Source organism: Vigna unguiculata, chromosome 4, assembly GCF_004118075.2.
Source record: "Vigna unguiculata cultivar IT97K-499-35 chromosome 4, ASM411807v1, whole genome shotgun sequence".
In the NCBI taxonomy this organism is placed as follows: domain Eukaryota; kingdom Viridiplantae; phylum Streptophyta; class Magnoliopsida; order Fabales; family Fabaceae; genus Vigna; species Vigna unguiculata.
The window spans coordinates 30581787-30605799 of NC_040282.1; the positions used below are offsets into that span (position 1 = coordinate 30581787).

Below are 24013 nucleotides of genomic sequence, written 5' to 3' on the forward strand. Positions count from 1 at the left end.
TATTGTTGTGTTTTTATTTAACCGAATAGTTTTTTAATTCAAGAATATCTAGTTCATTTGAGAGTCTTAGCCGAATTGAACAATGCAATTTTGAATCATATTTGATAGCTTAGAATCTATTATAGCTTGAATCAATAATGCCCATTTTATTTTTGAGCTTTTACTTGAATGGACTTATGTCAAGTAGGCTAAGCCTAGTAAGAGGATGATTAGAATGTGCTAATATCCATATTAACCTTCTTCTTATTATGTAATAATAACAACCCTAATTTTGAGATGATGTCTCATATGCAGTGTGATCTTAATCTTCTCTAACACATCCCTAGAATATAATATTGGAGAGAAGTACATGGACATGGATAAATTATTAATATGGGAATCTAAACTTATCTAAATCCATTCAAATTTTCAACAAAAACAAGTTAATCAACTCATTTAAATCCTTTCAAAAATTTGTCTCTTTTTTTAGTTCAAAACAAAAAATTGTTAGAAATGAAAATTCCTCTCATAACACTTCTTCCTTAAAGGTTTAAATTTTTTTTCTAACAAAGTCACTAATATAATGATTCATCGGTCAGCACAAAATTTTTTAATTCAATAAATTTTTTTAATGTGAAATATCTTTTTATTTTAAATTGATACTCAATGGATTATAACTTTTACTATTTTCATCTCTATAAAAAAAATATTTATTTACATTTCCTCTTTATTGTTATTTAATATGGTCATTATTCAATGGATTATAACTTTTACTATTTTCATCTCTATGAAAAAATGTTTATTTACATTTCCTCTTTATTGTTATTTAATATGGTCATTATGTCTTCAACAAATTAATGGCTATAGGGGTTAAAAAAATTTGTATACAAAAAGAAGTAAAATAAAAAAAAGATAATTTTAATAATATTACCGTGTATTAAAAAAACGTTACATATAATAAGACATAAAAATTAAGTAAATTTATTTTTTAATTAAAAATACTCTTAACACAAATATATATATATATATATATATATATATATTTGTTTTAGTTTTTGCTAGTTCTAATATTTTTGTAGTTTTGAAACAAAATTGTGTGACGTCCCATTTAAATAGATTAATCTACTAAATAAAACATCACATATTTATAACAGTAGAGAACAAAACTGACAAATAAAGCCAAAGCCAAGGAAGGCACTCTTACAGTCATCCACGGAAGTACTTGCAATGAAAACTGGGCATACAACCATGCCATAAACAAAACATAATCCAAAAGTTCAACAGTTACACCAATCAAGACTCCTAGAACTAGGAATGACAAAAAGCACTACTGCCATCTAAAAACTGCTCCCAAGAGCCAAGGGTGACGGGGCCCTCTACGCCGCACCACTGTTACCGTCAGGTCCACCTTCCCCAAGCTTCCCATCTACTCCCACCAACATGGTGATCATTGCAAAAGAGGAACAAGACAAGCACAACACGAAGATAAAAGGGTAAGCTAGTGTGAAAATATTGGTTAACAAATTATAGAGCATGTACAAGGCAAGGCAAGTCATTAACATTTAACAAAAGGCACTCAGATCATGCGAGAACAATCAAATGCAGTTACTATGACTCGATATCCGGATCATACACTTGATATAGGATTTTAAAGAAAGTATGCGTCTGTGCTGGTTTCTAAACTCTGCAGAGTTTAGACGCAAAGGGTATTCACCCAACCACACACAAGATTAATCCTCTATTGTCTTGGGCCCAAAATGTCCCAAGACCAGGACCTCCTGCCACTCTCACCACAATAACCATTCTGCTCTATGTGAGCGTGAACAATTATTAGAGTTCAGGATACCCTCCTTTATCTAGACATCTCCTATATCAAGGTATACACTAGGCATATATATATATATATATATATATATATATATATATATATATATATATGTCACCAAGAGTTCCCCATGAAACTCCTTTCAACACATTCCGCATGCCTTACAATCACCCAATTGTCATGAAATTCCATCCACAAATATATCATGTTTCTCATTTCATACTTATTACATGCATACCAACGATCAATCCAAGGAAATCATAGCTTATTACATGACAGCATTTTCATTCCAGTCCCATTCAGGCATACATACTAATTATGGTCACATACTATGAGCAAAAGAAATAATTAATACATGCATAGAATCATATCAGCCAACACAACAACCTCTATCACGGATTCTCGTCCAATCTGAAGGTCCTCGCCCAGGCGAAAGGGTTTCTTTCGCTCAGGCGACCCCTTCTCGCCTAGGCGAGAGTGTAACAGTGGCCATTGCAAGGTTCCAGCGGGTTCTCGCTTAGGTGACAGCGTCTCGCCTAAGCGAGACTGCGCCTCGCTCAAATTTAAAAAACCAGTCGCCTAGGCGACAAAACGAGCTAGAATTCAGGGGTGAGTCCCTGCTACTCTCGCTTAGGCGAGGGTCACTCGCTTGGGCGAGATTAGTAGGTTTCTCACCTGTTAGCACATGTAACTTCTTGCTCAACCAACATACACACGCACCACACATTTATATACAACCAACAACATCATTCAAGCATCACAGACACAAAGACAGTCCAGAAATATGAAAAGTAACCTAAAAACACAAAGTATCTAGCTTCCCTTACCTTTTTTAGATACTAACACAGAGAACGGCAACCCAAGCAAGAGAAAACGAGTTCCGGATAAATCTACAGAACTGAAAAAGAACACTCACGAAGTTAAGAATGGGTATTAGGAAGAACCTAAGACGAACCCAAATTTGTTTAACTGGAAAGAGGAAGGATGAAGTCAAGGTTCAACTTACTTGAGAGTATTAAGCAGGGTAGCTAGTTGGAGGGAAAGGGAACTTATGCCCTAGCAGAGCCTTAACTAGAGTTCAAGGGTGAGTGAGAGGGAACAGTTTCTGCAAAAGGAACAAGTGAGAGTGAATGAGCTGGTAGAGTGCAGGGGTTCCCTACAAGACTGGCCTTGGGCCTACGAAAAGGCCAGGCCCAAAACTCACATGCTGAAAGAAAAAGGGGGCTTACAAATTGACCTTTGATTTTATTTTTATGTAATAAATTATATGAGATTAATTTTTTTTTAATTTTCAATTGTTAGATTGATTTTTTTTTTATTTCAAAGAAGTATAAAACTTCTTAGTAAAATTTTATAAAAAATTTAAAATTTAAAATGTATAAAATAAAAAAATTCAAATTTTAATTAGATAATTATTTGTTGAAATTATTAGTTATTTAAATTAAATTTAATAATTAAAAAGACTAAATTAGTTAGTAATAAAAATGTAGTTTTGTAAATTAATAATAGATTTATGGTAAAAAAGATAAAGTCGAAAAATAACTTATTTAAATTAAATTTATCAAATGTATATGATTAAAATAATTTAATTTGTTAAAATTTTAATATAATTTGTTAGAAAAGTAAAATTAAATGATAAACTTATTGTAAGTGAAATTACTTAAAAAGAATGAAGTAAAGAATTAAATATATGATTAAAATTTTAAAAGAAGTGAAGTTGATGTAGTTCAATATTTAATGTTTTTTTAGGGAGTATCACAAATTCATATACTTCATTGAGACTCTCTTATTTAAATACAATAATGAAAGAAAAGAAGTAAAAAGTATTAAGAGATGGATAAAAATTGTAACAGAAACAAAATAACAATCCCATGTTGTATGATTTCAAATTTTGAAAATTTATATTTAAAATTTAATTTAAATGTTTTCAGAACAGTGGAAATCACAAGTTTTATTTTCTATCTCTATCTCTATCCATTTATATTTATTTTTATTATTATATTTCAACATATTATTATAAATTAGAAAAATTACACGACTCATATTTTTTTTGTTACTAAACTCTTCGTAGTAAAGCAAATTTTAATATTTAAAGGATTTCAAAAATAAAGTCTATAGATTATATTTTTAATTATATTAGATTTATCTATTACATGAGATTTTTTTTTTAAAATCTAAAACATTAGAAAGAAATTAAATTAAATTTAACAGCTAGATAAAAATAATTTAAATTAAATTAATAAATTATAGAAGAAAATAAAATATGAGATATTTGTTCGTAAACTTTCTCTGCAAACAGTAAAAAAAAAACTAAAAAAAACTAAAACATACAATTTTTTTTTTATACTTTAGTGGATACATAGGAGTAGTAAACTAATGATTCAGAAAAGAATGAAAAAAATATGATAAAAAAAAGTCAATGATAATTTAATTCCCATTCTCATTCTTTATTCGTTTATTTCTTGACGTGACTTAGTGTTGATTATTGATTAATGTATCATTATTTTCTTTTTTTCAAAAAAGTTAATGATCAACACTAAAATCACGTCAGAGATTCAAGAAGTAAAGAATGAGAATCAAAATATAATTTTCCAAAAAATAAAATCTTAATTTTAAAATTCAACAGTAACATAAACAATTAAAAAAAAACAAAAATAATTCATGTGAGATCGGTTTCTAAAGCCTGTGGTTCCAAGCCAGACATTTGAATTGGTAATGGCAATGGTGCTTTGTTTTTTCTTCCAAATCAATTAATGTTTCATTCCTTTTAAGAGACCTAACTCATTTCATTCCTTCTTCGGAGAATATGTCTCGTTCCTTTCCTTTAAGATAACTAACTCATTTTCTTTAGAGGAAGAAAAAGAAATTTCTAACCTCGCTAAAAAGGAAAAAAAGTTGCATCGCTTGTGCTCAAGAGGTAACTTATCTTATTAATTAGTTCTTGCATAATATGTTTCACTCTTCTTTTTCTCTTTGTTTCTTCATTTTTCTTTTTTCCTCCTTTTTCTTCGAGATAATTTGAGAAAACATAGTGTCAAGTGGAAGAAAGTTTGATAGAAAAATAGTTTTGGTCTGATGCATGGCATCTCTCACTGTATTCATTTACCTTTAACAACTTTTTTATATGCTCTCTGTCATTTATATCCACATAAAGTGCAATTTCTTTCATACATATCCGTGAAGAAATGGCTCATTTCATCACAGGTTTTGGTTCAAGAAAGATTTCGAAGTTGTTATGTTTCTGCATGCGGTAATTTTTCTTTACTTACATTTTATAAATAGTATTCACAAAATATAAATGTGTTTTATATCTTCAAATATATAAATTTTTTTCAAATACTTGCTTTATCTCGATTGCCGCAGAATAAATAAGTAGAGTCTACATTTTTGTTCTGAACTTGGTAAACCTTTCATTTTAGTGTGTTGTCACTATTTTGATGTTTATTCTTCAATTATATATTTTTTTATCTTTGATTCACTTTTACTTTTTCGATGTTTGATTATTCGATTATTATATTTTTTATCTTTAGTTAATAATGATTTTTATTTGAAAGTGAATTTGACTCGTTTGAAGGGATGTTTTTTTATAGTTATTCACATGGATATATATATATATATATATATATATATATATATATATATATATATATAGATATAGATATAGATATAGATTGTGATAGCAAGTGTGAGTATGATATTTTAAAGAAATTTATGATAACATGTGTCAAAGTTTTATACTTTAACATGCATTGTTTGTGTGACGCAATATTTAGTATTTATAAAAAAATATATTAATTTTATAATTTTTGATCACTATTTTTTTAATTGGGTAAATTTATTAAATTTTATCTTATTTTTATTTTTTTATGATTTTATAGTAGTGTTACTAAATATTGTTTTGGATATGAGGAACATTTAGATAAAATATGTGAATAAATATGTTCATAATTTTTTTTCATATAATAATGTGTGTAATTTAAATTTGTAAAGTCAATTAGAGAATTATTGTTTTATGGTTTAACCATTCACTTTTATATTTATAAGAATTAAAACTAATTTATAACTGAAATATTTGGAGAGTTTAACGATGAAATCCCATCATATTCTACATGTTTTTTTTTCTTTGTATTAGTTCTAAGACAGCAATGAATACTATAAATTGGATTTGCTTAATATATATATATATATATATATATATATATATATATATATTATTTTTTTAAAGAGGTTTTTCCTGTGGAAAATTAGGTATAGGGATAATGTCGAAGAGGTGGCACAATTGGCTAATTGAACATATTTGAAGTGTTGAGACTTTTGCAACTGTAGTTTTTTCTTGTAGGTTTCTTTTCGTTTTTATCTATTTGTTTTTTGAGTTTGTATTTAATTCATGAATTAATTTTGGAGTTATTTTTATAGGAAGCGATGAGACAAACAATATAATCTCTTATATCGTATTGTCAAGGAATTTGAAAACGGATTAAGAACTCCTAGAATGTTTCGGCCAGTCCTTTCTTTTGAATTGGAGGAACATGAAAATCTTGTCATCAAGTAGATTAATTTTTTTATTTTTATTTTTGTGGTGTCTAATTTTTCATTTTGGAGTGTGGTGATTTTGTAATTACTCTTTGTTGTTCAATTTGTTTCTTGATTTTGTGATGCATTTAGATAATAACACTTTTTTTTGTTGGTTTTTTACTTTGAAGTGCCAACAAAAAGAGAGAAATTTTGTTGCAACATGTAAGAACTTAAAGAAAGGAATGTTCTGACTCAAGTGCCTCTTGACTAGGATTCAGGAGCACAAATGAAAAAGGTATGTCATGATTAATTGATTATGAGTTATGCATTATTCATGTTATCTTGGCTAAAATTCTCCACTTTCATCAAAATATTTTGGTGTGGTACAAAAATTCCTGGTTCAAATTATCCTAGTTGTAAACAAGTAGTTATCAGCACAAGACTTTGAAAGCAAAAATAAAATGTTGGTTTTGTGTATGGCAAACAACTGTTCTTAATGTAGGTATTTTGTTTCTTAAATAAATTAACACTCTTAACGAGGCCAAAATGGAAAGTTTTGATACTTTATATCTTTCTAACTTTAATGATTTTCTATTGTAAGGGTTGACATTTGTTTTTCTAATGTTAGAAGAGAAAAATGGATGTGATGCCACGAGAATCAATCTAGAGTTTGTGGACAACATTGGGATTTAATGTTTTTCTATTATAAGGGTTGACATTTGTTTTTCTAATGTTAGAAGAGAAAAATGGATGTGATGCCACGAGAATCAATCCAGAGTTTGTGGATAACATTACGATGACATTTTGGAACTTACAAAGTTACACTGATGAATTTGTTATTTTGTGACAAGGCAATTCTCAAAATTCATAAGCTCAATTTTTTTTGACTAAGATGATACCATTTTGACTTCGAGTTTAGCAAGTTTTTTGAAAGAATGCAACATGCAAATATAAAAATACAAATGAGCAGTTTATATTTGGTTGACATGTTTTCAAAACTCCAAAATTAGCACGAGAAATCAAGCAATCATGTTAAATTTGGATTGTTCCCTTTCAATTCATTATTTATGAAACTCCATCTTTGCTCCTAGACTATCCTTGTTCTAAGCCTAAACTTTGACCAACCTTAAAATAGTCCATCTTTATCAATTCCAAATCCAAACTAGGACAGTCACTTTGTTTGTAATTGAGATATTCCCATTCATTTTGAATTGGGACATTTATTTACATTGAAGAATGTGATCACATTAGGAGCAATTTGTGAAGACCTCGTCATTTTTCAATCTCCTCAATTGGGAGAAGCCAAACATGCTTTTGCACCTTAAAACCATCCTAGGCTCCCACACTAGGGGCAAATTTTTAAAGTCACCATCATTTCCTTCATACCATCAATAACTAGGGAAACCCCAAATATATTTTGTGCCCCGAGACTAATTCAAATTGGGGCAACTTCCTAATTAATCATCAGCACCTCATCCAAGCCTTTTCAAACCCTTAACAATTTTATGCTTGTCATTCAAATAGTATTTCAAAAGAAATGATTAAAAGAAAGGTTCGTTAGTAAACTGCTTAGACCAAATAAATGATTTGGAAAAGTAAAATAATTTCAAAGCAGAATGATTCTATGAATTCGAAATAACAATGAAATGAGGATCAAATCGAATTTGTTTCAAAAAAGTGCAAAAAGAAAAATTCACGTATAAGGTATTTGATACATCATACTAAGTCATGCATACACGAGTCATTCATATTTGTGAATAAAATATTTTACACCTTTCCAATCAAAACCTTCTTCACTCATATGAATGGTTATTGAATCCTTTCGTTTTAGAAGGAAGAAAATTAAAAGAAATACACAAATTTGTTTCTATGATGTTTCTCAAATTTATAGTCCTCTTCATTCATATGAATGACCAATATACCCTAAAATCAATTTTCACACTGGCCCCTAAGCCCAGTTTCCACACTGGCCCCCAAGTCCGATTTCCACACTCGTCCTTAAGCCAGGTTTTCACACTGGTCCCCAAGCCCAGTTTCCATACTGGACTCCAAACTTAGTTTCCACACTAGCACCCAAGCCTGGTTTCCATACTAACCCCAAGCCCAATTTCCACGTTGGTCACCCAAACCCAGTTTTATCTGCCTCAAGCTCAGTTTTTTTCTAGCCTTTAAGCCTAGTTTTCCTTGCTATCAAATTAAAATAAAGGAAAATTGAAAAATGAAAAAAAAAAAGCAAATTTCATCCATGCATCCATGTATGCATCATCATATAGGTTCAAAAAGAAAATCATAATATTTCATGCATCATCACATCATGTCATCCATGATACCTATAGAATCATTGAAATGTTAGGCATTTACGTATTGTTTGTCGACACTTCAAGAGCAAAATTTAGGTTCTTCTTTTATACATCAAGACCTTTTGCGAGGCAATGGTCATTAATTTCTTTCCTTTCGATATAGATCTCCTCCTCGGGATTGGTCAAATTTCTTTTTTACAAAGTCAGAAAAGAAAATAATAAAGCAAAGTGATTTGTCAGATCGAGAGCCTCTACATGGTAATGGTCACCGAATATTTTGGATAGAGACCCTCTCCCCAAGATTGGTCTAATCTTTTTTTCAAAAAGTCAAATTTGCAAAAAGAATGTCATTTTTAGATCAGGATCCTTTATATGGTAATGGTCACCAAATCTTTTGGATAGAGACCTTTTCCTCGAGATTGGTTTAATCTCTTTTTTAAATGTCAAATTTGCAAAAAGAATGTGATTTTTAGATCGGGACCCTCTACATGGTAGTGGTCACCAAATCTTTTGGATAAAGACCCTCTCTTCGGGATTGGTCTAATCTTTTTTTCAAAAAGTCAAATTTGCAAAAAGAATATTGTTTCCCGGGTTGGAACCCTCTACATGGTAATGGTCACTGAATCTCGACCCTCCATTGGGATTGGTCTAATATGTTTTTTTTCAAAAATTAAAAAAAAAATGTGGTTTTTCAGGTCGTGACCCTTTACATGGTAATGGTCGTTGAATCTTTTGGATAGATACCCTCCCCTCAGGATTGGTCTAATTTGTTTTTTTTTTCAAAAAAGTAAAAAAAAAACAGAGGTGTGTTAGATGGAGACCCTTTACTTGGTAATGGTCACCTAGTTCCTTTCTTTCAGATAGAGACCATCTCCTTTCGAATGGTCAAATTTGTCTTTAACTTTGTCTTCTTTTGTAACCCGAACGAAATTAGTGTTTCTATCTTTACTTATCTTTTACTACGATAATATGAAAAAGTCAAACTTTAATATTATCTAGTAAAATATAAATAAAAATGGGCAGCTGTCAACACCCAATTTCGTCCAGGTGAATAAATTTATTTTTGAAAAAATAAATAAAAAAATGAAATGTTTTTTAGTTAATGTTAAATAAAAAAATGAAATTAATTTTTCTTCAAGGACTTTCAAACTTTAATTTTAGTAAAAAAAAGAGAGAGATAAAAAATAAGTAAAAGAAGAAGAAGGAAGAGTCCAAATTATTTTTATTTGTGACACTCTTATTCTTGAGCCCAACAACTCAACATATATTTTATCCTTATCCTTTATTAAAATAGATAAATTAGTGATATGATTTTAATAATTAAAAACAATATCTCTTCATATAATTAGAATCAATATTACTAATTGGGACTGATTTTGTGCTCTGATTTATTAATGATTAGAATCAATATTATCGATTTTGTTTGATATTGTGCTATGATTTGCTATGATTTTATTCCCATAATGTGCTGCTATCATGACCAATTTCTTTCTTATATTGTTCATTATAAGTAAGGTAATGATTACATTGATATTGCAATTTGTGAATATAAATAAACAATCTCTCCCATGAAAAAGGATCGAAAAAGAAAACAAAATATTCTTACACTTTCTCTCTACTTCTTATTACCACCCACACAGACACACCTCTTTTTTTTTATCTCTCTTGGAACAAAAATTAGAAAAATAGGCAAGACACAAAAAGAAAAAGGTAGTTATAATATGCAAAATGAGAAGGTGATATTGATACAAGAGAAGAGGAATTGAGAAGTGTAGAAGGTATGCCACTACCGTTATTTTTTTAATTTATTCATTCCTTTTTTCTTATATTATCTTTTAATATTGAACGCATTTTGTTTTACACCTAACTTGGGCCTTTTGCTTAAGGTATATTATTTATATTGTTCATAAATATTTTATTCTAAAAATCATAAAAAATGGTTTTCTTCATTTCTTTTAGTGTTTGATCGGCCGCTCACATCGTGTGACACCAATTTTTCAAATTGTTTTTTCTAAAAAATATAAAAAAATATAAATAACTAAAGATAAAAAATTGTTTTCTTTATTTAATTTTTGTGTCTATCCAGGTTGTTCGTGTCGTGTGACACTAATTTTCAAATAATTAAAAATACCAAAAAAACATAAAAAAGTTTTCAAAATTCACCAAATAACAATCAAATATTTTCTCAAATAGGTTTTTCATAAAAAGTTACGTAACTCTGATTCTCCATGGTGAATGGAGATATGAAGATACGTAGCAGGAGCGAGGATTAATCCTCTTCAGGCCCAAAAAACTAAAAAAAATATTTTTATTTCTTTTGTACATCCTTTTATTATTATAACTAATATTGACAATTAATATTAGTTATTATATACATATTTATTTATTATATTTAATTATTATATATATTATTAATTATTATGTGTATATATATATATTATTTGTAGTTTTTATTCATTATTACTATTTATTTATTTATTATTATCATTGTTATTCTTTTTTTTTTTATATTGTCTCATTAGTGTTAAGACTTTGGCAAGTGTACCAAGTTGTGCAAGTAATAAAAATGATAAGTCTAATTATCGTTTTCCCACGAGAATTGCGTTTGTTTGGTTAACTAGGCATACTTACTAATTTAAGCATTGAATGTAACCATAGATTAATTTGAAACAAGTGAAAACATAAATATTTCTAAACTTTAAAGTGATAAAATAATCAAGGCAAAGACTCATTGGGGTTGGAATTCATGACCAAAACTCTAAGCAATCATCTCACAATATATATCTCTCATCTAGTCAAGCATTGACATCAAAGGTATTCAAACCCTAATCCCTTAGGGGCATGTTTTGAACTTTTATGTAAAAATACTAATCCTTTAGATGTTTAAACACAAAAGACACAATAAAAACGATGTCTAGAATGACCAAAAGCTTTGGTCAATGTCTAGAACCAAACCTCTAGATTGTTCTATCCATGTCTAAGGTTCCAAAACACTTTCCAATGATTAGATACCACAAAAACGCATAGATATTCCATCATGCACGAAAATAATGTAGATAGAACACAAAAACAGTGAAAGAGATTCTATTGCATAGATGAAACTACAATGAGTTTAAGTACATTACATCCAACCCCAATGAAATGGAGTTTAGCCACTCCTATACATCTAGAGCACAAATGGAGTTGGAATGGTAGAATGAATGAAAAAAGATGAATCCTTTAAGCTCCAAAAGTGTCTCTGCCTTCATCTTGAGTTCCAACAGTGTTCCTCCCACCAAAAACTACGTCTCTATTTGAGTCTCGACACTTTTAATGTTTAAGTAAAAAGTGAAACTCGTTGGGCCAACATACATTCTCGTTGGGCTAACAAGCCTTCCTCGCTGGGCTAGTGAGTCTTGGTTGTTGGGCGAGCACGTCTAGCTAGCTGGGCAAGTGACTCCAGGCAGTTACTAGTGATTTTTTTCCAATCTTTTTTCTACAAAAGTCCACAAACATAAAAGTAAACATGTTTTTGAATAAAATAACAAAATCCTAAATTCTTTCATGGGATTAACACAAAAAATACATGAACAAAAGACAATTAAGAGGTTCTAAGAAGTGTAAATAATAGGTAATTATCACACTTATCAATTAACAACCAATTTTAGTGATGAAAGAGTGGTTAGTCATTATAGTGATCAATTTAGATATCAATTTACAAAATAAAGAATTTTTAATTACTAAAATGTGAATATTATAAATAAAATATTATACTTGGTCTCTAATTTGTTTTCTAAACTTTAGCTAGGAATTGGTTTCTAAATTGATCTCTAATTAATTAATGACCAATTTAGTGATCAATTATAATTTTTTGATTCATAATAATTATAATAATTTTTATTTTGTAAATTGGTATATAAATTAGTTACTATAATAATTAATAACTTTTGACTATTAAAATTGATTGTTAATCAAATATTTTCATGTTATGATTCATCCTTTCAAATCTTCTCTACATTAAAGAAATGTAAAAAAGTCTCTGATCTCTTCTTAAATATGTTTGATAAATTAATGGTCGTCCATTGATTTGATATTGTTACTCATATGATTCATTATTCTTCATGTAAATATTTGTATTAATTATTTGATTTGTATTCTTTATCGATTAGTTACATTGACCTTGTATATATAAATAAGACTCTTTCTATCAGTATTAGACACACAGAAAAGTTGTTCCACATTCTCTCCTTCTTTATTCTTCCTTTACTTCTTCTCTCTATTATTAGCTCTATTTTATAACACGTTATCACCACGATGTTCCAACCAAAACCAACTTAGGACTAATGGAAGCTTTTTCTCTCTAACGATAGTGCTCTGCGTGTCTCAATCCAGGCTCTTTCTAATCATTTCTCCATTTACAATTTTACCTTATATTCTTATTCTTGTGATAAGAATTGTTTGACTTTATCAATTTTCATTTTCGTCTTATTATTTTTAGTTTTATTATGATGGTGATTATTATTATTATTTTTATGATTATTATTATTATTATTATTATTTTATGTGCTAGTTCTAAACATGTCAATTGTTGTAAAATTTGGATTTTTGACCCTTGATATTACAAGGAAGAATTACTTATATTTGATATTAAATGTTAAAATACATTTAGATGTGATGGGTCTTGGTGATACCATTAAATAAATAAATAAAGCATCCGAGCAACTAATTTGCTCCAGCAACAACAATATTATGAAAAGAAACAAAAGGATTTCACAAATATTATGAATTTATTTCATGCCTTTGTGTGGCTAAATAAAGCAATGAGCTTTTGATAGAAAATCATGAAACCTGTCCAATTGGTTCTCCATTCCCAGAAGTGGATGCAACAACATTTGATTTAAATTTTCATGATCGTGATGTTGATTATGGACATGGGTATAAAGGAAATTTCAAAGACACATTTTGTCACCAAAAGTGACACAATAATATGAATAAGGGAAAAGAAAAATGTGAAAATATTGACAAATAAGATGAAAGTATATATTATCATTACAATGGTAAATGTCATTTAAGTTGTACTTGTTGTATACCAAAGCATCTCACAAATAATGAGAAGAACATAGAAAAACACTTTGCTCATGAAGATAATGATTTTGATAATGGCCATATGGATGCTACTGATCTTGATATTATTATTTTCTTTACTAAACTAAATGGACAAATGGAAGCATTGATCATTTCATTGGTTATGAGAGTGTTAAAAAAAATTATAAAAATATTGATATTTATATTTATATGAAGAATGAATGTTGGCACTGACATCAATGATGAGAGTATATGTCTTATTGATAGTGCAACAACTCATAAATTCTGTTATCAATGGACACTCAAGGAGGAGTGTTATGAATTAATGGTCGTCCATTGATTTGATACTCTTACTCATATGATTGATACTCATATGATTCATGACTCTTTATGTAAATATTTGTATTAATTATTTGATTTGTATTCTTTATGGGTTATCATGTTGTATCTATAAATATGACTCTTCCTATCAATAATACGACACACGAAAAAGTTGCTCCTTATTCTCTCATTCTCTATTCTTTCTTTACTTTTTATCTTTATTATTAGTTCTATTTTATAACTGTGTTTTTATTCTCTCACAAATCCAAAAATCCGAACACGATTATACCCGCAAATCCATTCTTCAAAATCCTTTATTCTATATAAATGGTAAGTTTTCATGTTGCATTTTGGAGTGTAGTGATATGTAAAATGAAATTTAAATTTTGGTGAAAAGAAATGTAGAAATTACGAGAAACTGAGAAATTCGGTTCATGGCATGGTATGATAATAATGACTTGTTTAGTGTTAAAAAAGGTGTAATTTATGGAGCAAGTACATTGCTTCGATTGTAATACCCTAATACTCCTAGGAATCACGAGAATCATTAATACTCTCATATACCCCGCCAAGGTCTAATGCATCAATACCCACTCCCTCAATTGACCTAGCCCATTCCCAACTTTGTGGACAAATTTTATGAAACTGTTGGGCTGTTTTTCCCTGCACCTCCAATAATTTCTTCAGCATTCCCATATTTTATGAAACTACCTAAAATACCTTTTTAACCTTTATGTCTTTTTCTTTTTTTAATTTTTATGTATTTTGTTAAAAAATAATTGTTGAAAGGGGAGCCTGATCAATCCAATAAAAATGATTTTGATGATGTCCAAAGTCATACAAGCACCTTGTATCACTTTTTTAGACTTAGTCTTGAACTTATCATTTGTATAGGTGATGTATACCTAGGATTACATGTAAGCCAAGCTTGAACGGTATAGATTAGTTGTCAGACTCTTGAATATGTCAATTGCAGAACTCGTTAATGGAGTAGACATGTAACTAATGGATTATCATAAGGCACTGTACTTATGTAGTGAAAATTCACCCATGATAATCAATTAGGTAAATTTCCTAATACACTAATCTCATCAATACAACTCTGGTTTAAAAACAAATATGAAATCAATTTGAAAATTACACACCACTGAATCAAGAAGAGATTTTTCTAAGAGATTGAGATACGCAGAGTTCTTCCATTCTTGGGAGATCATTTTATTAGGCATTCAAGAAGATTGACGATGGATTCAATCTTGGATGGTCAAGCCTGACATTGGGATTAAGTGTCACATCTACACATTCATTAGATGTATTTGTTCCTTGCTTTTCTGTTGAATTGTATTTCTGTTCACTGTTAATTCATTGTGTGAGTGAAGGCCTAGTTGCAATTGTGTGGAGACATTGCATCTAGGGGGAGTTCTTGATTTGTAGATCAAGCTCCTTAGTCTTTAGGGTCTTCAATTATATAGGTGATCTTGTAATTCTACTGATTTAGTGAAATCCTCCTAAGCTTGGGTTGCTTAGGAGAAGACTAGACGTAGATTCATCTTAAATCAAACTAGTATAAAAATTGTTGTGTTTTCTTGTTTCTTTGCTCTTTTATGCCATTCCTAATTGATTGAATAAGTCCATAAAAACATAATTGAAAATTTGGTTATTGAATTTATAAACACTAAAGACAATTTTCAAGATTTCCTTAAAAATAGTGAAAAATCAAATAACCAATTCACTCACCCTCTTGGTTGGGATATATTAGACATATATGTTTTAACATTAATGTTTTTTAATTTAATTTATTCAAAAATATTATATTTTAATATATTATATAAAAAATATTATATATATATATATATAATGGTTATTTTTATTTGAGAGTCCATGCTTGATTTGACTTTATTTGAATGCATATTTTGACCGTTGCTCTTGTTTTTGCATGTATTATATAATTAAACCATGAAAATATACTATATTATGCCAGTAAGTGTGAACAAGATCTTTTAAAACATCTTTTAAATCATATTTATGACAATGCCTAATTAGACCATAACATGTGTCAAAGTTTAAGTTTTATTTACAGTGTTTAACATGCAATGTATGTGCAATTTCAATTTGACCATGCTTTCATTATTTATACACTAAATAAATTATATGGAATTAATTTTCCAATTAGATAAATCTAACATTAAACTAATTAAGTATTATCTTGTATTTATCCATTTATAGATCTAATGATCCTAAAGTTAAGTTATTTTTATACATCATTAAAGTTTTATTGTCTAAAGTTTGATTGTTTTATATAAATGTTTGTCAATGATAATTTCCTTATATTTTTTATTCTTCATAATTATATTTTTTATCTTTGGTTCACTTTTGTTTAGTGATGTTCTCTCTTCAATTTTGGTTATAGAGGAAGAAGCTCAATTATAAAATCTGATTTTGACATGCATATGTATGTATTAATTCTTTAATATAATATCTTCTCAAAGTGAGATGAATTCACAATTCAAGAGAAATTAAACTAATTTGTGTTAGAAAATGATTACTCAAATAATACTAATAATAATATAAATATGAAATAATATAATAATAATTATTAAATCAATAATAATATTAAGACAATATATAAAACAATGAATTTTAATTAGAGATCAACAATTATAATAACAATAATAAATAAAATTAGAAGGTAAGGAGTAGAAATATCCTGTATTGAGGCATGCATAGCTTTATCTTTAGAGAGAAAACGCTCAGCGAAGGATCTCCAAATCTTATAAACACCATTGTCTTAAATATAATATAGAGAAGAAAGAATAACACTTTTAAGAAAAACTCTAGTGTTTGTTGTCTCTCTTGTTGTGTCTTTCCCCATGCACCTATGTGGTATTTATAGGTAGAAAAAAGAGACAAAGAAGTAAATAATATTAAAAATATAGCCGTTAGCCATAAAACACATTAACCCATAAATTAAAGCTTTATAAACACACAAGTAACGGTATATTTTTTATTTTAATTATTTATTTTTTTAAATTATAATAAAATATTTCCAACAATTTAAACGTTAAGTAAGCATTTGAAATTCAGTTAAAAAATATTATCTTTTGTGTATCTTTTTCTTTGTTTTATTACTTTTACCACTTCATCTTTCTTTTCGTTTTATTTCTCTTTATTGTTGTTGTTTTTAATATTATTTAAAGTGGTTGGGAATGATGTACATGAAACTGAATCTTTTATTTTGTTGGTTTTTCATTGTAAAGTGCTGACCAAAAAAGAAGAATTGTGATGCAAGCTGTAAGAACTTAAAAAGAAAAAGAAGAATTGTCCGAACTAGGTCTGTTTACATTATAAATCTCAGATTTTTTATTTAAGATGTTTTTTTTTTTAAGTATGTCCGAGGTGAGTTTGAATATTTATATTAATATTATTTACTTCACTTTTTTTTTATATTTTTATACAAATTTTATTTTATTGTTAGAATGTTCATCACCTAACACAACCCTAGAGCAATCCACAACAAGAGAAAACCAAATCGGAAAATCAAAAGGAGATGGATAGGCTCGTGGCGGCGCTGGTGGCGACAGTCGCGGTTGCAGTCGCTGCGATGGCGGTGCTCGGAGGTTCGCCAAGGATGCAGGTCCATGGTGTAGAGTCTGAAAATGGAGGTGGAGAAAAGAAACCTGCTAGCTTTTCTTTAATATTCTATAACTTTGTTTGTCTCTCACCATACCATACCTCTTTTTTGTTTATTTTTTATTAGACTTGTTTTACTTTGCATACCCCTCATTATGTTAACCCCACACCCATTATTGTTTTATTGCTTTTTATGATTTCACTGACTGCACCTTCACATTCACACAACATACAGCTGATGTTAAGTGTTGGTTGCACCCACGTTTTGCTATGCGTACCCCTACGTTTTACTTAGTTGCATTGCATCCATTTTATTAACACTTTATTTGTTCTTTATATCCCATGTTTCATTATTTACATTCTATCACTTTTTGGCTGATCTTTATTTTACTCTTCACAATCTCTATTTTATTATTAATCATACTCATACTTTTCATTATTCAGCATCCCATTAAATATAAAATAAATATGTTTTAAAGTAACATTAAAATGTTTTTTTTATAAATAATAAAAATATGAATTTTTTTTAAAGATTTTAAAATTACTTTAGATGCACTTTTAATTTGGTTATTATAATATTTTAACCACCTTAGATGCACCTCTAATTTGGTTATTCCAATATTTTAACGACTTTAGATGTATTAATTTAGTTATTCCAATATTTTAACCACTTTGGATGCATTTTTGATTATTTTAATATTTTAAACCACTTTAGATGCACTTCTAATATGGTTAGTTTAATATTCTAAACCACTTTAAATACACTTTTAATTTGGTTATTATTATTATTTTTTAAATAATAGTGAAATTAAATTAGGATTTCCTCCGACCTCCATCACACATTAAAATCACTTTGCATATACTTCTACATTAGTTAATTTAAAATTGTTGGAAATATCTTTCTATATTCATAATTTTGGTTTTATAAAATATTACATTAAAATTAAAATTTGTTTTACCCACAAATATTTTCTATAAAAGTTTTCTAGTCACAAATGTTTCCAATAAAATTTTGATACCGAAACATGTGTTTTTCAAAGAACTACATGATCTTGATTCTTCCTTCTAAATGGAGATACATAGAACAGAGGTTAATCCTTATCGGACTCACTCCCTACTGTTAAGAATTCAAGTGTGAGTCTAAGTCTCACATTGACCAGAAATGAGAAAGTAGAGCACTATATAAGAATAAAGACCCATAAACCCATTGCCTTAAGGTTTTGGGTTGAGAGTGGTGTCAATGCCTTATATGGTTAGGCTCAGGTCTCATTGGTGTTGTATCTCCCCAGTGATACCCCCTCCTCTATAAACCTAACAATTGGTATCAAGAGCCATTTTCTTAGTATGCTCTGTGGTTGCAGCATTGTCTGATCTTCCACGTCAGAAAAGATTTCGTTTCTATTTTCTTCTTGGGAATCTCAATTTAGAGAAGTAGTGGGAGCTTTGGTCAAAAGCCGCAGCAGGAGCTTTGGTCAAAAGCAGCAGGAGCTTTGGTCAAAGCAGCATGAGCTTTTGTAAAAGTAGCAAGAGCAATGGCATTGGAAGAAGGGAAGGTGAGGATTGAGAAGTTTGATGGTAGTGACTTCGGGTTCTGGAAGATGCAGATAGAGGACTACCTGTATCAGAAGAAGTTGTATCTACCCTTAACAGGGCATAAGCCAACTGACATGGAGCAGGCGGGATGGGATTTGTTAGATCGCCAGACACTCGGTGTGATCCGGTTGACATTAGCCAAGAATGTTGCGTTCAACATCATGAACAAGAACACAACCGTAGATTTGATGAAAGCATTGTCAAATATGTATGAGAAGCCATCTGCAGCCAATAAAGTGTATTTGATTCGCAAACTAGTCAACCTAAAAATGGGGGAAGGTAACTCGATTACTAATCATATTAGTGAATTTAATACAATTATTGCGCAGTTGACATCAGTGTAGATAACATTTGATGATGAGGTGAAAACATTAATTTTATTATCATCTCTTCCGGAAAGTTAGAGTGCAACTGTTACTGCAGTTAGCAATTCTGCAAGTAATAGTAAGTTGAAGCTTGATAATATCCGTGACTTGATCTTAAGCGAAGATGTTCACAGGAAAAGTTCAGGGGAATCTTCCAGTTCTAGTTCTGGTTCAACATTAAGTACTGAAACTAGAGGAAGAAGTAGCCAAAAAGGTCGTAATCAAGGCCAAGGCAGGTCAAAGTCTAGAGAGAAATCAAAACCAAAATTCTGGAATGATATCACTTGTTGGAATTGTCAGAAAAGGGGTCAATTTACAAATCAATGTAGGGCTCCAAGGAAGAACAACAACAAGAGGCAAGGTAATGATCAATCAGCAAATGTAGCAACTGATAAATTTGAAGATGCACTATTATGTAGTCTAGATAGTTCTATTGACTCATGGATTAGGGACTCAGGTGCGTCATTTCATACTACACCTTCCTTAGAATTATTATCTAACTATGTTCCAGGAAAGTTTGGGAAGGTCTACCTTGCAGATGGAAAATCTCTTGATATTATAGGAAGAGGTGATATAAATATCAGAACCTCTAATGAAAGTGTGTGGACTTTGAACAATGTCAGACATATTCCTGCCTTAAAGAGAAACTTAATATCTATAGGGCAGTTGGATGATGAAGGTCATTACACCACCTTTGGAGATGGACACTGGAAAGTAATGAAAGGTAATCTTGTTGTTGCTCGTGGAAAGAAACGAGGATCTCTTTACATGATTGTAGATGAGGATATGATATCAGTTGCAGAAGTTGGCAACAGTTCCTCTTTGTGGCATCAAAGGCTTGAGCATATGAGTGAGAAAGGAATGAAGCTCATGGTCTCAAAAGGTAAAATACCTAACTTGAAGCATGTTGACGTTGGACCTTGCGAACATTGTATCTTTGGAAAGCAGAAAAAGGTTAGCTTCTCCAAAACAAGTAAGTCATCTAAAGTTGAAAGACTAGCACTAGTGCATACAAATGTTTGGAGGCCAGCTTCAGTGAAATCTCTTGGAGGTTCACAGTATTACGTAACCTTCATTGATGACTCTACAAGAAAGGTATGGGTTTATTTTCTTAAAAATAAATCTGATGTGTTTTATGTGTTTAAAAGGTGGAAACAGGAGGTTGAGACTCAAACAGGTTTAAAGATTAAATGTTTGAAGTCTGATAATGGTGGAGAATATGACAGTAATCAATTCAAGGAGTTTTGTTCAAAGAACGGGATCAGAATGATCAAGACGGTTCCAGGAACACCAGAACAAAACGGTGTGGCAGAAAGAATGAACAAAACCTTGAATGAGATAGCAAGATGTATGAGAATCCAGTTAGGATTACCCAAGGTATTTTGGGCAGATGCAATAAGCACAACAACCTATCTCATAAACAGAGGACCATCAGTTCCTTTAGGCTATCAGTTACCTGAAGAAGTATGGTATGAAAATGAGGTAAACCTTTCACATCTGAAAGTTTTTTTTTTTGTGCTTCATATATTTTGTTGAACTCTAATAGTAGAGATAAATTGGACCCTAAGGCAAAGCGATGCTATTTCATTAGCTATGGATCTGACATGTATGACTCAGGTTTTAGGATGACCAAAACAAGAAAATTATCAGAAGTAGAAATGTTACTTTTAATGAAAACATGTTCTATAAGGACAGGACTGCAGAATTTGCAAATGCAAATAAAAAGCCAGAGCAGGTATCATTAGAAGAAATTTCAGAAAGTGATGTAGCCAATAGAAGGCAGAATACAGAAGTAGAGCCTGAGCCAGAGCCCGAGTCAGAGTTTGGGTCAGAACCTGAACAGATATTAGAGTCAGTAACTCCTAAATTACCGACTAGAAGGTCTAGCAGAACAATTGTAGCACCACAAAGGTACTCCCCTTCATTGCATTACTTGTTGTTGACTGATGCTGGTGAGCCAGAGCATTTTGCCGAGGCTATGCAGGGAGGTGAATCTATTAAGTGGGAGCTAGCAATGGAAGATGAGATAAAGTCTCTTCAGAAGAATAAGACATGGTCTTTAACCAAGCTTCCAAAAGGAAAGAAGGTTTTGCAAAACAGGTGGGTCTATCGGTTAAAAGGAGAACCAGATGGCAGCAAACGATATAAGGCCAGACTCATAGTGAAAGGGTTCCAATAGAGACACGTAATTGACTTCACAGAAATTTTCTCTCTTGTTGTCAAGATGACTACCATCAGAGTTATCTTGAGTATAGTAGCTGTAGAAAATCTTCATCTGGAGCAGTTAGATGTGAAAACTGCATTCCTACATGGAGATCAAGAGGAAGAAATGTTTATGGCACAACCAAAAGGTTTTGAAGTATAAGGCAAAGAGAATCTTGTATGCAAGCTTCATAAAAGTTTGTATGGGTTGAAACAAGCACCACGACAATGGTATAAGAAGTTTAATGAGTTTATGAGAAACTCAGGATTTAATAGATGTGAAGATCATTGTTGTTACGTGAAAAAATATGTTGATAGTTATATCATTCTTGCCTTGTATGTTGATGACATGTTGATTGTTGGTGCTAATATGGCAGAAATTGACAGGTTGAAGAAACAATTGTTAGAAAATTTTGAAATGAAGGATCTTGGTCCAGCCAAACAAATTCTTGGTATGAGAATTTCCAGGGATAGATCTAAAGGTATTCTAAACTTATCTCAGGAAAAATATATAGAAAAATTGCTTAGCAGGTTCAATGTTGGAAATGCTAAAACCAGGAATACACCTTTGGAAACTCACTTAAAGTTCTCAAAAAGGCAATCTTCTTAGACAAAGGAAGAAGAAAATCATATGTCTAAAGTGCCATATGCATCTGCAGTAGGGAGCTTGATGTATGCTATGGTTTGCACCATACCTGATATAGCACATGCAGTGGGAGTTGTGAGCAGGTTTTTATCCAATCCCGGAAAGGAGCATTGAGAAGGCGTGAAGTGGATATTGAGATATTTGAAGGGCACTTCAAAGATGCATTTGTCCTTTAAAAGAAGTAATCTCACTTTACAAGGGTTTTCTGATGCAGATTTGGGAGGTGATTTGGATGGTAGAAAGAGCACAACAGGTTATATTTTTACGTTGGGTGGCACAACTATCAGTTGGAAGTCTAAACTTTAAGGAAGAGTTTCCCTTTCAATCACTGAAGCTGAATATGTAGCTATCTCAGAAGCAGCAAAAAAGATGATATGGTTGAAGAATCTTCTAAAAGAATTAGGAAAAGGGCAAGATGAACCTTCATTGTTCAGTGACAGTCAAAGTGCCATTTGTCTTGCTAAAAATCCAATTCTTCACTCCAGATGCAAACACATTGAATTGAAGTATCATTTTATTAGAAACTGGATAAATGATGGAGATTTGATTTTGTTGAAGATTCCAGGTGCAGAGAATCCAGCTGATATGTTGATCAAGACTGTTACAACAACTAAGTTGAGGCTTTGCATTGCCTCAACTGGCCTTCGAGAAAATTGATGATGAAGGCACTACACTAAGTGGTAATGTAAATCAAATGCCAAGTGGGAGAATTGTTAGTATTATGGTGCTTGATTTAGTCCCACATCGCTTAGAATAGTATCAGAGTCGATGGTTGAAACTGGCTCAAACGACTGCAGTATGGTCCTAGTATCGAAAGTCTTCCTGGCAAGGGTTCCAGGTAAAGCGTGTCCCGTTAAGAAAAATGGTGGTACAGAAAAGGGCAAAAAAGGAGTACTCGTGGTTGAGAATGCTTCTGCTGGAGGGGAAGTGTACCAATGTGGTTGAAGGGACTCACCCTTGAGGGGAAGATTGTTAAGAATCCAAGTGTGAGTCTAAGTCCCACATTGACCAGAAATGAAAAAGTAGAGCACTATATAAGAATAAAGACTCATAAACCCACTGCCTTAAGGTTTTGGGTTGAGAGTGATGTCAATGCCTTATATGGTTAGGCTCAAGTCTCATTGGTGTTGTATCTCCCCAGTGATACCCCCTCCTCTATAAACCTAACACCTACAAATCCAAAATATTCAAAAAATATGTTTTCAAATAGTTTTCTTCTAGAACTACATGGTCCTAATTTTTTATTGTGAATGGAAATACATAAGATCGAGGTTAATCTTTGTCGGATCCAAAAGTTAAAATATATATTTTTGTTTCTCTTATACCTTTTTTATTTTTATTTTTAGGAAATAACATTTATAAAAATTACATTCATTTTGCATAGTTAAAGGTACCGTCTTAGGACGGACACCAACTCTCTCGAATCTAAAATCTGATTTTCACATACCAAACTCTTATTTCATAATCTATAAATTTTCAAAATAAATTATGATAACAATTGCAAATTCTATTTTTCAACTATTTATCTATTTGTCTTGTCCCGTCTGAATTTAATTTGTGACAATTGTTAGTAATA

The 24013-nt window shown here is 30.6% G+C and overlaps 1 long non-coding RNA gene across 1 annotated transcript; it reads right to left on the minus strand.

Annotated features, from left to right (window-relative positions):
• Positions 1 to 1196: 1196 nt before the first annotated feature.
• On the minus strand, positions 1197 to 2908 carry LOC114181544. Its single transcript, XR_003603842.1, has 3 exons — positions 2811 to 2908; positions 2632 to 2702; positions 1197 to 1405 (listed from the first exon to the last, which is right to left on the minus strand). It is a non-coding gene; the product is annotated as an uncharacterized LOC114181544 (long non-coding RNA).
• Positions 2909 to 24013: the final 21105 nt, after the last annotated feature.